Source organism: Hippopotamus amphibius, chromosome 4 (assembly GCF_030028045.1).
Source record: "Hippopotamus amphibius kiboko isolate mHipAmp2 chromosome 4, mHipAmp2.hap2, whole genome shotgun sequence".
Taxonomy (NCBI): domain Eukaryota; kingdom Metazoa; phylum Chordata; class Mammalia; order Artiodactyla; family Hippopotamidae; genus Hippopotamus; species Hippopotamus amphibius.
In genome coordinates, this window is record NC_080189.1 from 99,369,002 (window position 1) to 99,393,235 (window position 24,234).

Sequence of the window (24,234 nt, forward strand, 5' to 3'; positions counted from 1 at the left end):
AAGACAACTTCAGTTGCCTTCTATATCATCTTACCACTGCAAAACAGGAAGTGAAGTCAGGTAATAATGTGCTTCCTGTCTTCTTGCAGAAAGGAAACGAATATATGAATATCTACAGGCAGCCTTCAGTCATTTGCCACTCAGTCCACCCTATGTACGGTCTCGATCTAGCATTAGTAAAATGTTATGATGTCATTCCCCTGTTCTCAACCCTGGGTGTATGTTAGATTCCCTAGGGAAGCTTTTGAAATAAACCCTATATCAGGGCCCATCCCCCAATTTTCTGATTTATTTGATGTGTGTGTGCTTTGGGCATTTATATTTTTGAAAGTCACCCCAAGTAACTCTAAGGAACAGACAGGAAGCTACAAGGCAAGCAGACAGAATCTGAATATTTGAGTTTGCTTTTAAGGCACTCTATTATCTGTCTCCCACCTAGCCTGCCATGGTCTGGCCAGCTCAAATGACTTCCCATGTCCCCTGTACAGTGCTTGTACTTCCCCTCTTCTGTTTCTTTTCCAGGCATTCCAAGAGGTTCCTTCTCACACTTTTCTTCTGATTCAAATTTCGGCCCATTTTTCAAGACCTGGCTCAGTTTTAAACCTCCCCCTTGACACCTTCCCTGACCACCCTCACCTGTAGGGCTTGCTCTCTCTTCTGAACTTGCACAGCAGTTATTGCCTAGAAAATCATCTGAACAATGAATCATTCATGTACTGCTTTGTGTCATCTCTTCTATTGTTGTGATAAATGATTTTTTTTATCTTTGCTTTACTTTTCACCTGTTTGCTATCCAGGAACCCATACTGTGAGCTTCTGGCGTGACTTTGTATCCTTGACAAGCTGAGTGCCTTGTGTAGTGCAGGAAATCAATAAGTATCTGCCTCTTTCTCCCATTTCCGAATGTGTGGTTTGGCCCTTCATCTGTGCTGGAGTCTTGCGCTGGTCCTAGTGGGCCTTCTCGCCAACAGATTCTCTGGCTCTTTAAATCAGGCCAACACATCAGTGGCTCACATGGCTAATTGCAAGTAAAACTGATTATGTGTGTAGTCCTCTGCTCACCCTTGCTCTCTCCCTATTTTCTGATCCAGCGGATCCTTTGGCTTTCTTTCCCTCTCTGACCCTTCACTCTCCTACTCCCTATTCTGTCAGGACTTGATTGCAGAATTCACTTTCTCGGGTTTTGACTGCTTGCGTTCTCTGAGATGTTAGAGTACAACACACTCTCTGGATCTTCCTGTTTTTATTCCTTCATGTATGAATACTTCCCCTGGCCAGGATCTGGCGCAACAGACCTAAGTTATTTTGCCAGTGCTCCACCAGTAAGTACCCTGGTCTGATCTGTCAAGATTCTCGTCAAAGACAACAGGCACTCTCTACACTGTCTTTAAGATTTTTGCCCTTTAAAAGAAAACTGATTGTATTGTCCACATGCTTAAAAGCTTCTATTGGTCCCTCATTGCCTGTAAAATAAAGTCTAAACCTGAGCTATCCAACATGGGAGTTATTAAAATTCAAACAAAAAATCGTGTTTCTCTGCTATGCTATAGTTCAAATGCTGGATCTGTGGCTGGTGGTTATCATATCCGACAACACAAATAGAGAACATTTTCATCCTTGCAGAAAGCTCTGTTGGACAGTGCACATCTACATAACTTAGTATAGTTCACATGATCTCATCTCAATGTTTTGCTCCAGCTTAATTTTTGGTTGCTACTTACCTTTCAGCCCTACTTGCTTTCTCAGTGTTCCCCAGCCACTCAGTGCCCTTTCACAATTCCACGCCTTTGAACTTGCTGTTCCCGCTTCCTGAAATGCCCTTTGACTTTCTTCTCTGGCAAACTCACTTACCTTTTAAGATCCAACTCAAATATCACCTTCCTTGGGAAGTTCCCTGACTTTCCTAAATACAATAATTTCTTCTGTGTTCCTTTGGCTCATTGAACCTAGCTCTGTTGCCCTTATCACCATATTTTGTTATTATTTGCTTATAAACATGTGTATACTCTTGGATGGGGGATCCTGATTGTTCTACAGATCTACCTTAAGGATTACCTGCAGTTGTTTGCTTGATGCCCTTTCAATGTAAGAGTGGCAAGGGAAGATGAAGAAAAACAAAACTAAACAAAACAGCTCATGGAACAGATATTGTGGAATTGTGTTTGACTTTTTCCAAGCTAAGGCCAAAAGCAATGATATAAGGTGAGAAGAGTTTTTATTATCATTTTGCAAAACGTACATTTTTTTCTCCCTTCCCAGGACTTCATAAAATTTTGAGAAATTCTGGTGACTCGAATTACTGGGAAGTAAACCCTCCTGACCAAGAAATTAAAATATCAATTAGTTTTTCTTCTGTGATTATTGTTAACATCCTTCTGAAAGGCTTCCTTTCCTCTGGGAAGGCTGTAAATGCATACAACTGAGTTCGATAGACCTTCCCTGATCAACAGCGCCTAAGGGCCGCCGCAATGTTAACAGTCAATCATCTCCCCTTGGGTGCTCCGACCACGCCTATCGCTCAGACCACGCCCACGAAGTAACCCTCCCCCCCACCTCATGGCTCCACCCCAGGCCTCGCAGAGGAAGATTCTCATTGGTGGAGAAGTTGCTCTGGTTCCGCCCCGGCGAGCGGCGATAGGCCGAGCTGGCGTGGGGCGGTGGTGGTTGGCTGCCTGGGGACGGGTCCTGGGTCTTGCCCGTCAGAGCAGCTGGCGGCCGCGGCGGCTCCCGGGGCTGGGTTGTGAGGCGGTGAGCGGAGGGGGAAGATGGCTCGTCGCGACCCGCTCTGCTAGGAAAAAGCGGGACAGGTGGTGCTGCTTTACCCGGGAGAAAGCAGAGCGGCTGCCGTCGCTGTCGCTGCGAGCCGGACAAGTCGAGGTTCTGGACGTGGAGTCTGGGAAGCCGCTCTGGTGAGTCCCCAGGGCGGCCGGCGACCGATAACTTTTTTGTCAGGGAGGAGCCGGGGCGAGGCGGCGGCGGGGAGGGTACCGGGACTTTGTCCCCGCGGCTGCGGCTTCGTTGGAGGTAACGGCTCCAGCGCGAAGCGCCGCGGGTGGGCGCGAGACGGAGCCGAGCGCCTGGGGGCGTCCGGGGGCCTGGGGGGGCCGGGACGCGGTGCGGGATGGCGGCCGGCGGCTCCTCGCCCAGAAGTTGGGCTCAGCCCGCCCGCTTGCCTGGGCGGCGGCGGCAGCCTTCTGCGCGCGGACTCGGGTCCTTCTCCTTCCCCGACGAGGAGCCCTCGACCTTCGGGCGTGCCCCGGGAGGCAGCCGCCTCGGCCTGCCCGGCCGCCGCTCGGCGGGGTCGGCCTGGGCTGGGACCCCCCCCCACCCCCGCCACCGCCGTCCTCAGCCGGCCGCGCCGCGGCTGATGCTCAGGCCTGACCTCTCGTATCCCTCCCACCGCTCCTACTCCTCCTTCCCGCTTCCGCGAGGCTGTCCGTCCAGTCTCGTGGCCAAGAATGGTCCTGTCGCCCCTCTCGTCTTTGAAAGCAGCATTCGCCTCGGTCCCCGCCCCCCCCCCCCCCCCCCCCGCAGGTCGGAGAGATTCACAAAGCATCCACGGTCCCTCCCTTGGTTATTTACACTGGGAATCTCTTCTTCAACCCTTGCCCTCTTCTTTCTATGGAGTTAGCCTTCTTCCTAGGATGATTCCAATAACATACTCGAGAATCGCCCGGGTTTTGTCTGGAAATTGTTCCATGGAAAGACCCGCCGAAGTTTGCATGCTTTGGCAAAACTGGGTATCCACCCTTCGGGGTGCACATGTGTGCGATGTAACCCTCAGAGTTTAGACATTCCTGAGAATTTTAAATTTTGCCCCGGTGGTTTCGTACTGCACAGAATCGGTTCTCTGATAAATACACTATCGCACTCGGCTCTTCAGGTAGGGGGAGTTTGATTCCGCGGGCAGCTCCTACTTATCTCAGGGACCGTTCTGTCGGCAGTAGGGCCAAGCTGTCCTTTGGCAAATTATTTGTCCTTTGGGTCACGCAGTAGTTTTTGGAGCAGGTATGCCACCTCTTTGGTTCGTGTATCACTTTACAGTTTGAAATATCCAGCTTTTAAAATGCTGTTTGCATAAAGTCATAAATATTTGTGTAAGCTTCAGTCAGTGTGTTAGTTTTACATGAGAGCATTCTCCTAACATGCACAGATCACCGCCCCCGCCCCCTCAATTTCTAAGCATTTTTTCTTTGGGTTAATACATTTTAAGTCCAAAGCACCATATTTTTGAAGTGCAGGCAAGAAAGAAAAAGAAAAAAAAATATGTGGGATCTGCTTGGTTGGCCAATAGTAGCTTCAAAGTCCGTTATTTTAATAATTCATTTCAACAGAGTGGCAAGTGAGAAAATCATCACCTGTTTTAGAAAATAAATTCTGGATTTGGTGCATTTATCCTTTTTGGATTTAGTATAGTTATAACCATAGAGGGATTATAAAGCCTCTTAGTTATCTGCATTAACAGGATGTGGATGCCCAGATGAGGCCCTGGCTAGGTCAGTGTGTCACCCCTGCTGTTCTTCCTTGCTTTGTTGTGTTCCTATTTTATGAAATCTGCTCTCGGTTGCATTTTTAGACTGGTGTTGTTTTGACAGAGTTTAAATATATCTTGTAGTCAACTGTTTTATTCAGGATCCTGTTGCCTGATATTTATTTTATAATGATTATTAAGAAATCTTTTAAAAATGTTAGCATCAAGAGCATTTTGGGGTTATCAAGTTTACATTTTGTAAACAATGGAAATCATGTCAAACATAAATTTGCACTACCCAAGGCTGAATAGGTACTAGGGATACAGAAATGAATGTTATAGCTCTTATCATCAAGGAATTTACTGTATAATATACAAGACAGATAAGTAAAGTAACAGTTATAATACCCTCTGATAAGTGTGAACAGAGGTGTGCCTAGCATAGTAAGGGAGCAGAGTAGGAGGTGGCTAACTCAGCTTGGATGTAGGTAAAGTTGGGCACACATAGTAGAGTTTTAAAGTATGATATAATTTTGCCAAGTGCAGGAGGTAAGTGAATAACTTTCCAAGAAGAGAATATAGTCAGTGAGAAAGCAAGGAGGCATGAGAAACCCTGGCGGTTTAGAGAAGTCATTGTCAGCAACAAGTCCAAAGTCAGTAACACTGACGTGACTTGAATGCAGGGGTTAAATGGGGAGATGGTGGAAGATGAGAACAGTGAGAGTGGTAGAGGGCCAGACTAGGGCATTGTATCCTTGGCTAAGGGGATTGCGTTGAAAGTGATGAATAAGAAACTACTTCATGGATTTGTGTTTTGGATCCTCACTCTGGCAAAATGAGGTAGAATCTGATAGATCCTGTCACCTTGGGAAAGAAAGGAGGAGGAATCAAGACTGCAGATTTGACTTGGTTCCATTGATTGGAAATGAGGAACACATAGTTGGAGGGAAGATGATAAATTCTATTTTGGATTTTTTGAATTTGAGGAAGCTGTGGAATGTTCAGGTGAGTATGTAGATAGACGTTTGGATCAAGGATGTGGAACTTGTAAAGGAAATCAGGAATAGAGGGAAGATTGGGAGTTGAATTGAAGAAGCTGTATTGATTTGGGTATGTTGAAATGACTCATATTGGGACAGTCTTTAGCATAAAATAAAAGCAGCAGTCAGAGAATCGACAAAAAGCAGCTAAGTGAAAGAATACTGTGAAAGAGAGAGAAGAGTAGTAGTTAGAAAGGTAGGCAGAACTTCAAGAGGGACGCCAAGGGTGGAAATATTTTCAAGTAGAGGGAGAATGGGTCGATAATTTTGAATGCTTTTGAAGAGGTTGTCAAGTAAGGAGAGACTACAGGGACCAGTGGATTTGTCAGGAGTCCGTAGGTGCTTTAACAAGTACAGATTTAGCTGAGTGCTGGTTCAGAAACTAGTCTTCAGAAGGTTGAGAAAGAATGGATGATGGTAAAGTAGACATGCTTGAGTGAGGCATTTTAAGGAAACTTTGAGGAAGGGAGAGAATGACAGCTATAGAGCAGTGGTTCTAATCTGGGGGAGCTTTTAAGAATCCTGATTTCAAGGGGGAACCACCATAGCAATTTGGGGAGTGGGACGGGACCCAGACATCAGTGATTATTTCAATATTTTATTGAAGTATAATTGGCGTATAATAAACTACACATATTTGAAGTGTGCAGTTTAATGTTTAATGTGTTTATACTCATTAAACCATCACCACAGTCAACACAATGAACATATCCATCACTTGCAAAAGCTTCCTAGTGCCCCTTTGTCATCTCTCTCTCTCATCCCCACTGATCTACTTTTAGTTACTATAGATTAGTTGCATAGATATTTTAAAGTTCCCTAGGTAATTCCATTGGCATAGCTGAAACTGCTACAGAGGGATATGGGTTGAAGGGATATTGTGCTTGGTTTTTTTATAGGCATAAGGAAAGTGGGAAGTAAGAGATTAGGAAAGATGAGATATCTATTGGAACTAAGTCCCTGAGGAGATTGAAGTAGATGGAGTTCAGAGCTTTGACCAATAAGAAAGGAAGACAATTCTGTAAGTAGTGTCTCTAGCAAAGAATATGATGTTAGAGATAGTATATATGTTTTGTTATCACCATCAAAGTTATCATGTGGTGTCAAGATTGGTTCTCTAAAGTGCTCAAAAACAATTAGCATCCTAATATTATGAAAGTGAATGCCCTTCAGAAAAACCTGTTAAATACAGCATGAGACTCCTGGGCACTACCGTGTAATAACGCTTTGTCATTTCTTTGGAGGGGAGCAGATGGAATTAACAGTTTGACTATTGCTTATTGTTGAGAGCCAAGTACTGCTAGAATCTTTTCGGCCCTCTCTGAGTTAGGCTGCATATCTGCACTGTGGAAAGAGAATGTTTAACATTTACAAATCTCCTGTTTAAAGCGTCTTTGTTCAGGAGAAATCCTGCTTACTTTCCCTTTGGATATATGCCTTTAAATATGTTGGAGGAGAAAATTCTTCTGTTGTGATTAGAAGTTGTCAAAGGCCCATGCTTTGTATCCTGAGAAAGGCATACCTATATTCCACGCCCCCACCTCCCACTGTTCCACTTCTTCTTCTTCTTTTTTTTTTTTAAATTTCTGGCTTAGGTTTTGGGTGTAGGTGAAAGCTGAGCCCCACTGGTTCTGAGGTCCAGGGCTTGTTCTTCACTCTGGATTCTTACCTTTTACCAGCATTTCAGTTGTTAAAAATTTAAGCTCTTTCCAGTAATTTTGAATAAATAGTGTAACAGTCAGCTTCTTGATGGATTAATCATTGCCCATATCTTTATTTACTTAAGATAAATTCTGAAGTCAAAAGATATGCATATTTTAATTATTTTTGTAGGTATTAATAGATTGCCTTCCAGAAGGTTTTAAATAATATTCATTTTTATTAATTGTGCTTGACAATGCCAGGAGCTCTCCATATTAAAAACCTGCCATTTTGATATGAAAAGCTGTATCTTTTTTATATAAATTTCTTTGTTTCATTAGTTATTAGTGACTTTAAATATTTGTATTTTTTTGGTGAATTATCTATTAGTGTCCTTTGTTTATTATGAAATTGGAGATTTTTAAAAACTGAGTTATGAGAGCACTTTGTATATAAACCTTTTAGACATTGGTCAAATTACAATGCAGATAATTTCTCCAGTTTGTCATTTGCATCCTAATTTTGTTTTTGGTGCAAATTTTTTCTTTTTAAACAGATTTTTTAACATTTAGTATAGTTAAATCTATCAAATTTTTCTTTTATGATATCTGCCAGCTTAGAAAGGCCTTCCTGCATTCCCAAATTATATAAGTAGTCACCTCTATTTCCTGATATTACTTTCAGAGTTTTAAAAAACATTTACATCTTTAATCTATTTGGAATGTATTTTAAGGTAGAGTGGCAAGTCAGTTCTTTTAATATTACTTAATGAATAATTATCTCTCCCCAGAGGTTTTAAATGCTTTCATTATTATATGCCAGTTCATGATTTTTTTTTCCCTAGGCTTTCTATTCTGCTTCATTGGGCTATATTTTTCGCTCCAGTAATTCCAAACAGTTCTAATTATTGTAACTTTTTAATGTATCTTACTATATAGTTGTGTGAATTCCTGTTATCTTTTTCAAAACAGTTTCAGCATTTCTCATTATTTCTTTTTTCAGATTACCTTTAATTCAATATATTAAGACCCTGAAGGAATCCAATTGGAATTTCTAAACTAATTTTTTAGAGATGGCTGTGATATCTTTACAATATTTTCATCATTTCTTCAAGTCATCTTTTATGACTCAGTGTTTTGTAGTTTTCTTCATGTGGTTCTGCCTATTTTTAAAGTTGATTTTTGGTATTTTAAAACTTGTTGCTATTGTGAGTGGAATATTTTTTCATTGTATTTTAAAGAGGATTACATCTTCCTGGTGGAACATAGAAAAGTTGGTGACTTGTGTATACTATTTTCTAACTGGTCATCTTATGAAATTCTTAATTCTAATAGTTTTTTTTGGATTTTGTAATAAGGCAGTTGTAATATTTGTAAATGATGATAATTCTGTTTTCTTGCCAATATTTAACTCTTTCTTTTCTTTAAAAGAAATTATACTGATGGGAATGTCTAGAAGATTGTTAAATTTTAGTAGTGAATAGTGAGCATCTTTGGCTTATTTCTCATTTGAATGAATGCCTTTAGGGTTTCACAGTTGTGTATTCTTTTTTGACAATTTTTTTTTTGGTATGTTAAGGAAATAGTTCTATTCTCATTTTTCAGAATTGAGATTAAATTGGAAAATGATATTAAATTTGGTCACATGCTCTTATAATGTATATTGAAATAATTATATGGTTTTTCTTCTTTTACCTATTGGTTGATGAATTAGATTTCCTAGTAGATTTCACCAATTTTTGTCTTTTGGAATAAAGTCAACTTGATAACAGCATACCTCTTTAAAGCTAGATTTGATTCCTCTGTAAGACCTCTAGTGTTCGTTTTGTATTACCTTTTTGAGGTTTTGGTTTCTGAATATGCTAGCTTTGTAAAGTAGAGAGAGAGAGAGAGAAGTATTCCATCTTTTTATAAGCTCTGGCAATCTCTTCCTTGAAGGTCTGAAATAGTTTAGCTATAAAAATGTCTAGGTCTTTTTGGATTGAATACAGTTTGTTGAGATTTTAATATCTGCTGCTTTCTAAGTACTTTGCATAATTAATTTCATTTATCTGTACACAACTTTACAAGATAAGTATTATTTTTTTTAATAAATTTATTTATTTATTTATTTATTTAATTTTATTGGCTGCGTTGCGTCTTTGTTGCTGCACACGAGCCTTCTTTAGTTGCTGCGAGCGGGGGCTACTCTTCATTGTGGTGCGCAGGCTCCTCATTGTAGTGGCTTATCTTGTTGTGGAGCTCGGGCGCTAGGCATGTGGGCTTTAATAGTTGCGGCACATGGGCTCAATAGTTGTGGCTCACAGGCTCTAGAGCACAGGCTCAATAGTTGTGGCACACGGGCTTAGTTGCTCCATGGCATGTGGAATCTTCCCAGAGCAGGGCTTGAACCCGTTTCCCCTGCATTGGCAGGTGGATTCTTTACCACTGCGCCATTTAGGAAGTCCCAAGATAAGTATTATTGTCCTTATTCTACAGATAAAGAAACTGAGACTTGAAGAGATTAAGATACTTGTTCAAGAGCAACAGCTAGTTAGTGGTAGAGAGAGTTTAAACTCAGTTCCTCTCTGATGCCATAACTCATGATTTTTAATTGTACCCTCATTTTTTTCCTAATCAGGACTCTTTCCTTATTCTCTGTTACTGAGAAGTAAACTTAATTATTTTATTTGAGTGTCTTATTACATATTTTACTCTTTGCGCAATTAGTTTCAGTTTTGGTAACTCCATCCTAATTATTACTGGTCTGTTCTGTGTTGATATATCTTCTACTGTTTTAACAAGTACAGCCCAGTATGGTTATGATAGAAGATACCGGAATGGGAATGGGATAATATTTATTTAATGCACTTTATATAATTCACGTTTTAAGTTATTGGGTGTTCAAGATCATTTTGCATTCCTGAATGCTGTTTTTACCTTGTAAAGAATGTTAAGCACAGCACATCAAGGAGCTTTGGAAATAGTACTTTTCCATTCTAGTGTAAATATTTGTCATTGTTGAAGCTTGCATCAGGGTAGCCTTTTAGTAGTAAATGTTAAATGATATTTGTTTGGCGTGTGCTTTGTGGAACAAAGAGTCTTTTGATTAGCAGATGAACATTAGTTGCTTTCTCATATAAATGCATAAGCATTCATTCAGTTATTTGCAGTAGACCTAGTGAAAACATTATATGTGGGTTCTGAAACTGTATAATGAAAATTATTTGAGGTTTCAGGTATGAAGGTATACATTACTCTTCTATAGAGGAACTTAGAGGCTTGGAAATTGAAGAGAATCATGTAAGCCTTAAAGGTGCTTAAGTTGGGCAAGCAATTGTAAATTCTATTTCTATTTTTCTGAGCTCCTCTAGTTTTTTTTCCCCCCTTTGGATATAAGTAACATTTAATTAATTCAGTTAGGGTATTGGTTCTAATCAACGCACACAGACTGTACTCCCCAGCTCCACTATCGAGGAGCATAAAAAGCTGCCAGTCAGACCTGGCACGTATATGCTCTTTTTGATCTAAATGTCAAAGTTCCTGTTGATTTCTTAATCCATAGATATTATTGTGGTGGACAGAGTGACCACATAGTCCTCAAAGCAGTGCACACTGTGGTAGTTTAGCAGAGAAAGAGACTACTTTGGGAAAGTATGAAACTTTGAGTGGGTCCAGAAAAAGGAATGGAGAGGAAGGTGGAAGTATTTTAGAAATGGCTGAGGGGAGATGCATCAGCTAAGTACGAAAGGTAGAAATGTGCAAATTGAATAGGCTGTTAGAAAAGTACAGGAAACCAGAAGAATGGGTTACATGGGTGGGACAGAAGCAGAGTATTGAAGTCAGTGAAGTCTTAGTACAGTTTCAGAGAGGATGATGCTTGTGGCAAGGTTAAAGAGAAAGGATGAGTATTGAGAGAGAACCAATAGAATTGTCATTTTTGAGGTCATGGAGAGTATATGATGTGGGGGTTAAGGAATAAATTGGTGGTGAAATAATTGGAGGCAGCGGCAGTAGATAAGGCTACTAAATCAGAAAGTTAATCAGTGAAGAATAAATAAGGATGAAAGTAACTGAAGGGCATTAGAAGCTAATGAAGCTTCTCTCCCAGTTCCATCCTTCCCTCCCCGCCCACCCCGCCACCCCCCCAGATCCGGAAAAGCATTTTGTCCAGTTGAATGAAATGCAAGTTGTCCAATTGAAAATATTTTGTTAGTGATAATTAGAGCTGTCATTGAGCATCTGTGGTGTGCCAGTGCTTTATTTGTATTATTTTTAATCCCTAAAACATTCCTGTAATACAGACATTATCACCTACTTTTCACAGTGGAGGAAACTGAGAAAGTTAAAGTAACTTGCTGGAAAGTGGGCATGAGTTTTTTTTTGAACTCTTTTCATTATGCCATGTTTCTTCTTCTATGTATTGAGCTGTGTTAAAACACTTAGGGAAGGGGTGGTTGTAAAAGGAATATAAGGTATGATTACTCTTCTTATAGAAAGGAGTGGAAGAGAAATTTTAGTTTGCTGTAATTTGTGTTAACTGTATTTTCTATTTAAAACATTTTATAAAAGGATTCCTTTCAGTAAGTTCCTCTACCATGTGTATAATATTTAAAATTTAACAATTTTATCTGGAGATGAAATGTTCTTTGTATCCATGATAATAATGGGTTGAGGGGAAAGGAAGGACAGTCCAGGAAAGATGATGTCAAGAAAGGAAAGGGTATGGGAATTCCCTGGCGGTCCAGAGGTTAAGACTTCACGCTTTCATTGCAGAGGGTGCGGGTTCAATCTCTGGTGGGGACCTAAGATCCCACAAGCCATGCGGCACAGCCAAAGGGGGAAAAAAGTAAGGGTAAAACTTGTTCTCTTCACTGTGAGAGCTACAAGTGTGTTACACAATTTTACCTGCGAAAGACCAGCTTCTTCATGGAAATCATATTGAGCTGGTCACAAGATGCTAATTAGGGCAGATATTTTTCATGACATCAGATTATAAAGTTCCAGAATTTATTGTAATATAATGTGATTTATTGAATTTTGAACCATCAATATAATATTGAACCATCGGGCAGGAATTGGTTATTGGTGACAGAGACCAAAGAGATGTTTTATTTTTTATGAACCCTTTCTTCAGAAACAATACATAATTGAAAAGAAATACTTAAACTGCTTTAGAGATTAAACACTCTTACAGGACTTTCAAGTATTATACTTTGAGAGGAACCAAGGTAGAAATTTTTGCTGTAAATTTTAGTTTCACATTTAGCTGCAAAGCAACATCGAAGTTACATTTTGTTATACTAGTATAAGACTTAATATTATTAAAATCTTTATTTAAAAAATAATTTTGTAACTCAGCCTCTGCTAAAACAAATTGACTGTTACCCCAATTAGTATGAATCAACATGATCATACTGAACTACAGTATTTATTTCATCTTTGGTTATAATTTTTTAAACCAAGAGAAACGACTATGTTAATAAGATTCACTGAGTTTCTGATGAGACAAATCAAATAGAATTTTGTAGTGCAGCCAAGATTTGTTGCTTATGTTATTATGGCACTATTTTATTATTCTGTTGCTTTTGTTATTATGGCTCTATTATTATGGCTCTATTACATTACCACCATTAACTATGTTTGTTTGCATTTTTTCATTGTACCCTCCCTTTGTCCCACCATTTTCTAATTGAACATCTGAACTTCTGTTGGCAGGCATCATTAATGGGTGAGTGTCTCATTCCAATTTTTGAAAGGGCAGTGACTCATCCTAAGACAACCCAACCCACGAGTCACTTGGAATTTGGTTCTCTTAACATTTCTCTCTTCTTTTGTCTTCAACATTAGAGAAGGGAAAACTGCCACTTAAGAATGCAAAAAAACTTTAAAGAAATTAAAGTAGAGCTGTGCTTTGGAAAGTATATTTCTATTTTATGTATTTATGTATGTATGTATTTCTTTGTTTTTGGCTGCGTTGGGTCTTTGTTGCTGCACGTGGGCTTTGTCTAGTTGGGGTGAGTGGGGGCTACTCTTCGTTTGCGGTGCGTGGGCTTCTCATTGCGGTGGCTTTGCTTGTTGCAGAGCACGGGCTCTAGGCAAGCGGGCTTCAGTAGTTGTGGCTCGAGGGCTCTAGAACACAGGCTCAGTAGTTGTGGTGCACAGGCTTACTTGTTCCGTGACTTGTGGGATCTTCCCGGACCAGGGATCGAACCCATGTCCCCTGTATTGGCAGGTGGATTCTTAACCACTACATCAGCAGGCAAGTCCCTGGGAAGTATATTTGTATATGCTGTTATTGTGAGGAAAGAGAGAGGAAAGAGGGGTGAATGACAGCACAATGATTGCAAGCTAATGTTTACATTGGCCTTTATTTAACATTCAACCTCATTTTCTTCATAGCATTTGTTTTTATTGTTTTCATTTATTTGCTTATACCCTGATTTGCCTTGATTTGTTTCAAAAGGGATTAAAGGACACTCACTTCTGTTGTGTTTTAGGTTTACTTGTTTGCCCTAATAGACTGTGAATCTCTCAAGTCAGGAACTATGTCATATTCATTTTTGTAAATGTAGGATCTAGGACATAGAAGACATTTAATAGTTTATGAATAAATGGATGATATTTCAGCAGTTCTAGTACAAGAAAAGAGATTAATGGCTGTAACCCTAGTTTACTGCACACAGCTTTGATGGCGTTAATGGGCTGAATTGTGTGTCCCCCCAACCTCCCATTTGTATGTTGAAGTCCTAATCCCCAGTGCCTCAGAATGTAACCATGTTTGGAGATAGGGTCTTTATAGAGGTAATTAAGTTAAAATGAGGTAATTAGAGTAGCTCCTAATCCAATGTGACTGGTGTCCTTATAAGAAGAAATTTGGATATGACTTTACATGTGGAAGAAAATGTGAAGGCACAGGAAGAAGATGGCTGCGAACCAAGGAGAAAGGCCTGGAATATATCCTTTCCTTAACAACTCTCAGCAGGAATCAACCCTGCTGACACCTTGATTATTAGACTTCTAACCTCCAGAACTGTGAGAAGATGATTTCTATTGTTTGAGGCACCCATTCTGTGGTACTTGGTTACGGCAACCCCAGTGAATTAATACAGCTGGCTTGTACACTTGGCTGTAGCAAAATCTCAGATACCCTTAATTTGCCTGTCTCCAAGGAATAATTTGCTAAACTCAATGCCAAAACCTTAGAACTTTTTACTCTTCACCCAGGCAAGACCTGGGAGAGAGAAGTTTGCATGGCTTAATGGAGAAAGTAATAACTCTTCATCTCTAAATAAAATAAAGTAAAATAAAATAAAATACTATTCATCTCCTTCCATCTTCCTACCAGTACAGTCAGTGGCAAGCAGCTAGTTAATTCTCTGATTCAACTGAATTTGTTTGGTTTGGCATGGAGAAAGTGTTTATGAGTTATTTGTGTTCTTAAGTGTTCAAGAGCTTCTGCCAATAAACCTGGTTGTTTTTTCAAAGTATGGAGATGGAAGAGGAAGACTGAATCAAATAGTTTTTATTATGACGTTAATTGGAACTAATTGCTTGTGCATAATCTCAGCAACCTTAACTTTGCCTGTGTTATAATCAACAGCGCAGAGCAATGTGTCTTTTATAGTGTTTTGAGACACTTGGAAGAGAAAATTTTGGACACGTGCAAAGAAGAACACTTGCTCTTTCATCATTTGGAAGTAGTTTACCAGAATACTGAGAATAGGGTAAAACTAAATTAACCAGCAAACTGAATAAAGGTCTCAGTCCTAGAGTTAAAAATTGTTTGCCGTAGAGCAAAACACAACAAAACAAACAACAAGAATAAGAGAGTAAATTATTCATGAGACACTATAAACTTTGAACTGTTGTGTGCTGGAGGTAGGAATTGTTGATAGCAGGAAAAGTGATTGAGAATGGGGACTCTAGAGTTGGGCTACTTGGGTGCTAATCCTAACTCAGCCACTTACTAGTGTGTGACCTTGGACAAGTTATTTCTGTAAGCTTCAACTTCCTCTTTTTGTGAAATGAAGATTATATTAATTTACCATTTAGGAAGGCTGTGAGGATTAAATGAAAATTCCCATAAAGCACTTAGCAAAGTGCCAGACACGTGAGTGCTTGAAAAATGTTAGTCGTTATCACAGTATCATCCCTGGAAATCTATTGTTTTTTGTTTTTTATAAATAAATAAATTTATTTATTTATTTACTTTTTGGCTGCATTGGGTCTTCATTGCTGCGTGCGGGCTTTTCTCTAGTTGCGATGAGTCAGGGCTGCTCTTCATTGTGGTGTGCAGCCTCCTCACTGCGGTGGCTTCTCTTGTTGTGGGGCACAGGCTCTAGGCGCATGGGCTTCAATAGTTGTGGCATGTGAGCTTCAATGGTTGTGGCTCGAGGGCTTCAATAGTTGTGGCTTGAGGGCTCTAGAATGCAGGCTCAGTAGTTGTGGTGCATGGGCTTAGCTGCTCCACGGCATGTGGGATCTTTCCAGATCAGGGATTGAACCTGTGTCCTCTGCATTGGCAGGCAGATTCTTAACCACTGCACCACCAGGGAAGTCCCCCTAGACATTTATTGTTGACACATTTAACTCACACTGTTTTCTAGACTGTATTCCCAATGATGCCAGTTGTGTCTGGACCATAAAGGATCTAATGGTCAAATACTCTTGGGAAAATATTTCATTCTAAATACCTTTCTTGGAGATTCATAACACAGATTTAGCATATTAAAAGGCTCTGAGAAGTCCTTTGATTAAAGAGAAAACTTTAACTTTCTTGAATAGTTCAGTTTTCACAGGGAAAGTCTTTTTTTCTTTACTACAACCATTAATATCTTTTTTCTTAATAAAGTTTCTTTTTAAAAAAATTAGTTTTTGGCTGTGTTGGGTCTTTGTTGATGCACTCAGGCTTTCTCTAGTTGTGGTGAGCGGGGACTACTCTGTTGTGATGCGTGGGCTTCTCATTGTGGTGGCTTCTCTTATTGTGGAGCATGGGCTCTAGGCATGAGGTCTGCAGTAGTTGTGGCACATAGGCTCAATAGTTGTGGCTTGCAGGCTGTAGAGTGCAGGCTCAGTAGTTGTGGCGCATGGGCTTAGTTGCTCCACAGCATGTGGGATCTTCCCAGACCAGGGATTGAACCCATGTCCCCTGCATTGGCAGGTGGATTCTTAACCACTGTGGCACCAGGGAAGTCCCACTTTTAGAACAGTTTTAACAACAGTTTAGGAAGCACTACCTAAACTATTTATACTGTTTACCTGGTTTAGTAAATTAATAAGGACAGTAATCTTTCTATTTTCCCCAATTATTTGTACTCTACAATGACAATATGATTTGTAGTTGGAGGGAGCCAGGAGTTTGGGATTCTAGAAGTACTTCTGTAACTACCTAGGTTAGTGATCTTGTATTTAACCAGTATTTATGCCTTGATTTTCTAGTGGGAGATGGGTAGGTTATATCTCCAAAGTTCTTTCTTCTACCTCTGAAATTCTGAATTATTGGGCTTTATCGAGATTTCAAAGAATATATCTTTTTTCCACCTTTTAAAAGTAACAAAATAAATGAGGAAAATGACTATAAACAGCTGTTTGCATGAAAGATTTGTCATTGAAATAATTTGCCTAATAGATTTGACTTTTTTTCAGCCTTAGTACCAACTGTCATACAACCAGCCTTGCAAATAAGTTACAGGAATACAAGCTATGTTCCTGATCAAGTCCCTGATATCAGATTTGTTATAGAAATAGTCATGAACAAAACTATAGAAGCTTTGAGAAATCTGGTTAAAAATAATTCCGTGATAAGTTCAAATTCTGTATATGGTTAAGAAGTTGAGGGTTTTTTTTATTTTAACATACTTAATTTAGATTACTTTGTTATAGTCTGGTAAGTTTGTAGCCTAACTTAAATAAAAAATAGTAAAATCTATCCTCAGTAGAGATCATTTTTAACATACAGAAATCTGTTGCATTTCTTTACAGTAACAATGGAACATCAGAAAGGGAAACAAACAAAAAATTCCTTTTAAAATTGTACACACATGCACACAAAATATTTAGGAATAAACCTGACCAAGGAGGTGAAAGAATTATATGCTGAGAACTCTAAAACATTGATAAAAGAAATTGAAGATGATTCAAAGAAATGAAAAGATATCCCATATTCTTGGATTGGAAGAATTAATATTGTTAAAATGGCCATACTATCCAAAGAAATCTACAGATTTAATATGGTCTGTATCAAATCACCTGTGGCATTTTTTTACAGAACTAGAATAAATAATAATAAAATTTATATGGAACCATAAAAGACCCAGAATTGCCAAGCAATCCTGAGGAACAAAAACAAAGCTGGAGGCATAACCTTTCCAGACTTCAGACAATACTACAAATCTATAGTAATCAAAACAGCATGGTATTGGCACAAAAACAGACATGTGAATTAATGGAATAGAATAGAGAGCTCAGAAATAAACCCACACACCTATGGTCAATTAATCTCTGACAAAGGAGGCAAGAATGTACGATGGAGAAAAGACAGTGTCTTCAGCAAGTGGTGCTGGGAAAGATGTACAGCCGCATGTAAATCAATGGAGTTGGAACACCTCCCTCACACCATACACAAAAACAAACTCAAAATGGCTTAAAGATTTATTTAAGGCATGACACCATAAAACTCCTAGAAGAGAATGTAGGCAAAACATTCTCTGACATAAGTCATAGCAATGTTTTCTTAGGTCAGTCTCCCAAGGCAATAGAAATGAAAGCAAAAGTAAACAAATGGGACCTAATCAAACTTAGAAACTTTTGCACAGCAAAGGAAACCATAAACAAAACAAAAAGACAATCTACAGACTAGGAGAAAATAATTGCAAATGATGTAACCAACAAGGGCTTAATTTCCAAAATATAGAAACAGTTCATACAACTGAACAACAGCAAAAAAACAATCCAATCAAAAAATGCACAGATGGAGACTTCCCTGGTGGTGCAGCGGTTAAGAATCTTCCTGCCGATGCAGGGGACAGGGGTTCGATCCCTGGTCCGGGAAGATCCCACATGCTGCAGAGCAACTAAGCCCGTGCGCCACAACTACTGAGCCCTCATGCCTAGAGCCCGTGCTCCACAACAAAAGAAGCCACCGCACTGAGAAACCCCTGCTCCCAGTAGCTCCTGCTTCTGCAACTAGAGAAAGACCATGCATAGCAATGAAAACCAATACAGCCAATAAATAAATAACTAAATAGATAAATAAATTTTTAAAAAACAAATAAATTATAAAGAAAGAATAATACTGTTATTAAAAAAAAAATGGACAGAAGACCTAAATAGACATTTCTCCAAAGAAGACATAGAGATGGCACATGAGCACATGAAAAGATGTTCAATTTCACTAATTATTAGAGAAATGCAAATCAAAACTACAATGAGGTATCACCTCACACCAGTCAGAACGGCCATCATTAAAAAAAAAAAAAAAAACCACAGCCCTCTAAAAAAGAGACCATTTGTCAAACAGCATTTCCCTAAACCAGTACTAGTAATGATACCCTGTATTCATTTATTCACTTATCATTCTATAATTTAGAGTGTTTTCACATGCTTTGTTTTCTTTATTTTTCTGTTATGTGTAGTAGGTAGAGCATCTATTTATTTTTTTGCATTTCAGTGTCACTTAACAGTCAAATCACTTAAACTTTCTGAGCCTTGGTTTCTATGTTTGCCTGGTCACATTGGAGTAATTGGTGGAAACAGAACTCTGGCCCCAGCTTTGGTTCTAATTTTCCCCTGTGCTGTTCTTCAGCATCCTTAGAATATTGTGTTCTGTTGTGTCACTCATTCACATTCTTTGTCTTAAATATTTCCTGTTAATGCAGCCTGGTGTTTTAAAAATCCTCTGTTTTTTTTAAGCACCTAAATTTCTGTATGTGGTCATGTTGTCACATCCTTGTTTGTCCAGTTCATTTTTTATAGTCAACTATGTGATCTTCATTTAATTACCCTTCAGCTTTACCTTTTGAGATTAAATGCATGAAACCAAGCTGTCACAAGAATATCCTTCGAGTAGGTGTTAGCATGACTGAAATGTTTGTGCCTATTTGTGAGTGTGTGAGGGCTAAGAAGGAATTGGCATAGGTTGTCTGTGGTAGTGATCTCATTTAATTATGAACTAAACAAGCAATCGGTTTTATTACCTATATAGGTTAATATTTTTCTGAATTCAGGAGTCTTTTCATAAAATAACATTTTATGAAACTTTTGTCATCTCAGCTGCACAGCCAACATCTCTTCATGTCATATCTATAGCAGTAAACTTTAACACTTGCGTGTTTAAAATGTTTGAAGTGTAAAATATGATTTGCCAACTGAATGACAAAATTCATATAGATAAAATTAAATTGGAGATTAACATTGAGGTAGAATAAAAAATTTAACTGTCATGTGGGACAGTTATTTATAATTTATATGATTGTCTATCTAGAGTATTTCAGATAATAGATTGAAAATTATTAGGACTTTAGATAAATATTTCAGTTAGGATTATTAGAAATGAAATAAACCATGGGAAAACAATGGTTTTCCTAAAAATACTTGAAATAAGCAAGTATAATTAAAAAGAAAAAAATGTAAGGTGTAAAAAAAAAAATCTCATTTATAATGGCAGTGTAAACTAAACCCTATTAGGTAGCAAAATGCACAAGTAACCTTAGACCCAGCAATGCGCTTTCTTTAGTCTATCCTATAGAAGTACTTGCAGAAATACAAGAAAATTTGTCACAGCATTGTTGAATTGGAAAAAACCATTATAAAGGGCTGGACAATTTCATAAATGGGAAATACCTGCAACTTAATAGATTTAGCTAAGATTGTGATGGTCAGGGTTCCCCCCACCAAAAAAAAAACCTAATTTCTCTAAATGTGTCCTGTGGCATTTTGGTTATCTGTTACTGTATAACAGTAACCAAGTGGCTTAAAAAAAACCAAGATGTGTTTTTCTCCTGACTTCATGGGTTGACTGAGTTCAGCTGGTAGTTTTGCCTTTGCATGGCTAAAAGCAGTCTAGCTGAAATCCCTGTGCAGCTGCATTCATCTGGGAGCCTGGCTGTGGCTGATGACCTCTCATCCTCTGAGGTCTTTCTTCACATGGCTTCTCATTCAGATGTCTATCCCTGAGCTTTTATAGCATGGTGGCTACCTTCTAAGAGGGTATTTCAAGAGGACGTGCCCCAAGTGCAAACTTTTATTAAGCCTCTGCTGGCATCATGTTTGATAAAGGCCACTAGTCAGAACAGGTCACATTGCCAAGCCCAGCATCAGTGTGGGAGAGGACTGCACAAAGGTGTAAATGGTAGGAAGGCTTGTTTGTTGAAGACTATAAATATAGTAGTAATAGCCTACCACACATGAAGAAAATGTCTGGGATACATTAGATGGAAAAAGATCAAGTCTCTGTGGAGAGTGATTCCATTTTAGGGAGAAGAGAGGAAATCAAAACAAAAATTGACCATCATATCATATCAGTTTGAATTCAGAAGCAGTTACAAAGATCCAACTATGTTCTTTTAAGCCATGATATTAAAGAACTTTGCAAAAATGTGAAACAAAACCACTCTTAATAATTTTTTTGTTTAGGGATTATTAAAAATAAAAATATGTTGATATGTGATAGCTTTATCATTATAATAAATATTTTAAATTTTATAATTAAAAATTTCAAATATGATAAGTGTCAGTAGATATTCCACCATAAACAAAAGCTCTTTGGGATTCTCAAGTTTTAAGAGTAAGAAGTTTTGAGAACTGCTGATTATATATTGATAGCATATACATAGAAAAAAGTTTGAAATAATGCAAAATAGTACAACAGTGCTTTCCTTTGAAGACTGGAATAGCAGCAGTGAGAAGGATGAACATTTCTTTTAATTATGTGGAAAAGACTTAAGTGTAGCAATGAAAAAAAAACTCCAATAAAGAAAAATGTTAGTGGAGATGGGAGATTAATGTTCTTTGGAAGTGTTTATAGTTTTTTGGTTTGTTTTCTTTTTTAATGGAAATTTGGTAATTTTTTTGTGGTTTCATAATAAGAGTAACCCTTGCTTTACACTCTACATTGCTGATTTTATGTATTTCTCATAATTTTATCATGAGTCGAACACCTGTAATTATTCTTCTAAAAAATATAGGCTGCTGTCTTGATTCACTTCCCCCTCAGCTATCCTCCTCCCTTCCTTTGCCTTCTGGATGACAGGCTGCAGTGGTCACAGAGCATATGTTACTGTTCTTCTGCTCACAGTGCAAAGTAATAGAAACACTTTGTATTATACTCAGCAGGCACTCAGGGGCTTGTTGAATTATTAATGTTGCAATTTGAATATATAGTAATATTGATTTTTTTTGCATGTATAAAAATATTGAGTGAGTATACACATGATTGATTCTCATCCTATGTCTGTTTTGCCTAGTCTTGTTCTCTTTTTTTTTTGTTCCCACTCTGACCCTGCCTGGCCTATTGTCTGGATAAATTGTATGAGCTAGACAGAGGATGTATAACTAATTTGTCAACTTGAGGTCCTGGTCTAGTGAATATGTAAAAAAACATTACTGATCACTGTACTACTTGCTTATTACTTACACAATAATCATATCAGTGAATGGTATTGAGGTAATTTTTGTGGTTTGAAACCTTTATAATCTGTCAACATAAACTTTACAATTTGTGTCTTAGTTATCAGGGTTTCATGGACTTTGATTCACTGAAATAATACTTGAGTCATTTAGTATATACTGTAATTATATTTTGTAAAAGATGCTACAAACATTTTGGAACATCTTATTTCAGCCAACAGTTGCTCTTGTAGATTTATACCCAATATTAAATTTAAAGTAATTCATTTTCTGATACTTTTATTTTAAAAGAAATGCATCTTATGTTAGTTGACTCTTTAGAATTCTTGTAAAGTTTTAGTAAGATTTTCTAAGTCAAGGTTAATCAGTCAATCTTTAAACCAATCAATCAGGTGACACTGTTGTGGCTCACAGATGCAGTGCCACAGTTCTCTCCTGGCAGTTTCCTTTGCCACCTGTATACCTAATCAACATAGGCTCTGAGTTTCTTCTGGGTAGGTTGTAAAAAAACAAGAGTAAAAGGGAGATATAGTAGAGAGGAAGAGCATAGACAGACTGGGAGGTTAAAATGGCGTGATGCATTTTGGAGAACAGCAGGAAGTAAAATTTAGATTGGTAAATTATGGATGTATTATAAAAGGAGGTTGAGGTAGAAGATCTGATAGGTATTATGTGGAAAAGTGTCATAGTATGTTTCAGTAGAAAAGGAATGTTTCAGGAAGATTAGTTTGGCAGTAATGTGTATGGTGCCCTGGAGAAAAAACAGGAGCAGGAAGCCTGTGTGAACTGAGTCTGCAGAGGCAATAAAGACCCACAACTGAGAGTGTAGCTGTAGAGATGGAGAGCAGATGGCAAATTTGACAGGCATTTGAAGAATGAAATTTATTCCTTTATTCCACAAATATTTATTAAATACTTGACTGTATGTATTTATGGTGCTAATATCTGGACTGAGCTTTACCTATAATTACAATACAATTTTAAACTTTAAAATTATGTACACTGGTGGTGAAGTTCTTAATATTCTCTTTTCAGGTGATCTGTAATTTTAAAAATAATTAATCTTATAGACCTTTCTAAAATGAAGAGCAAACACATCTTAATCTTCCAAAATAATTTGTACTTTATTTGATTAACAAATTGAAACCAGCCACTTAGTTATACACATAAGAAATTCTCTGGAAAGCAAATGGAAGTTCTTAACCAAAGCGGTTTATTTTTTAAGAAAGCTCACATTTATGTTTGTGAACGATTAAGAATGTTCTAGTGCAGGGAATTCCCTGGTGGTCCAGTGGTTAGGACTCTGTGTTCTTACTGTCAAGGACCCAGGTTCAATTCTGGTCAGAGAACCAAGATCCTACAAGCTGCGCAGTGCGGCAAAAGAAAGGAAAAAAAAAAAAAAAAAAGAATGTTCTAGTGCATAAAAAAGTCTTTCATTACAGTCTTGTAATGCCAACTATCATTTTGTGCCATACTTTTACCATCTTGTTAGTATGATTTCTACATCACAGCTTAAAATAGGTTGTTGGTTTAAAACAAACTGAAAAGTACTTTAAGTTCAAGGTCATTTTCTCTGGTTAAAGCCAGTGACAAAAGTAGGTATGAATCCACTCAAAGAGCCCCATTAATCATTCTTATAAGATAAAAAAGATTTTCCTAAAGTAATGTTGATAACGCATAATAGTTAGCATGTTGGAATATAAGTATGAGGGCAGAGTGAGGCAATGGAGGTAAATCTTCATGGTTGTTTTTTTAACATTTATTTATTTATTTATTTGGCTGTGTTGGGTCTTCGTTGCTCTGTGGGCTTTCTCTAGTTGCTATGAGTGGGGGCCATTGCTCCTTACAGTCTGATTGCCGTGGCTTCTCTTGTGGAGCATGGGCTCTAGGCACCTGGGCTTCAGCACTTGCAGTACATGGGCTCAGTTGTTGTGGCTCGAGGGCTCTAAGGCGCAGGCTCAGTAGTTGTGGTGCATGGGCTTAGTTGCTCTGCAGCATGTGGAATATTCCCGGCCCAGGGATTGAACCTGTGTCCCTTGCATTGGCAGGCAGATTCTTAACCACTGAGCCACCAGGGAAGCCCCTAAATCTTCTTGTTATAAATAATTTATACCTTGGTGTGTTGATGAAAAAGACTGTAAAATTTCAATTTTAATGGTATTGACATTGAATGTCATGAATGGCTGACAAGCAAAAGTAATTTTTTCTTCTTGCTGTCATAACTGTAAATATACTGCCCATATCATTGCTTTTATTTTATTTTTTTCTCTGTTAGATCCCAGTGAAAGCCCTGGCTTTCAGTGCTTTCATTCTGTTGAAACTAATATTTTGTTTTCTGTGTTGTCTTCCTGGACAGTCATAAGATTCATTGTTGTAATTCTTGTATTCTTTACTTTTTCCTTGATGTTTCTCCTGTTATCTTTTTCAGAGATTTCTATTTCATTGGCTGATCTGGAACCTTCCTCAGCATAAACCC

General features: G+C 38.3%; 1 protein-coding gene across 3 annotated transcripts in view; it reads left to right on the forward strand.

Moving 5' to 3' along the window:
- Nucleotides 1–2,711: 2,711 nt before the first annotated feature.
- HYCC1 (hyccin PI4KA lipid kinase complex subunit 1) overlaps nucleotides 2,712–24,234 on the forward strand; it is an 86,140-nt gene continuing 64,617 nt past the window's right edge. For all 3 annotated transcript variants that reach the window (XM_057731171.1, XM_057731170.1, XM_057731172.1), the window contains exon 1: nucleotides 2,712–2,909. The gene's annotated coding sequence lies outside the window, so the exon portion shown is untranslated. The remainder of the gene's footprint in view (nucleotides 2,910–24,234) is intronic.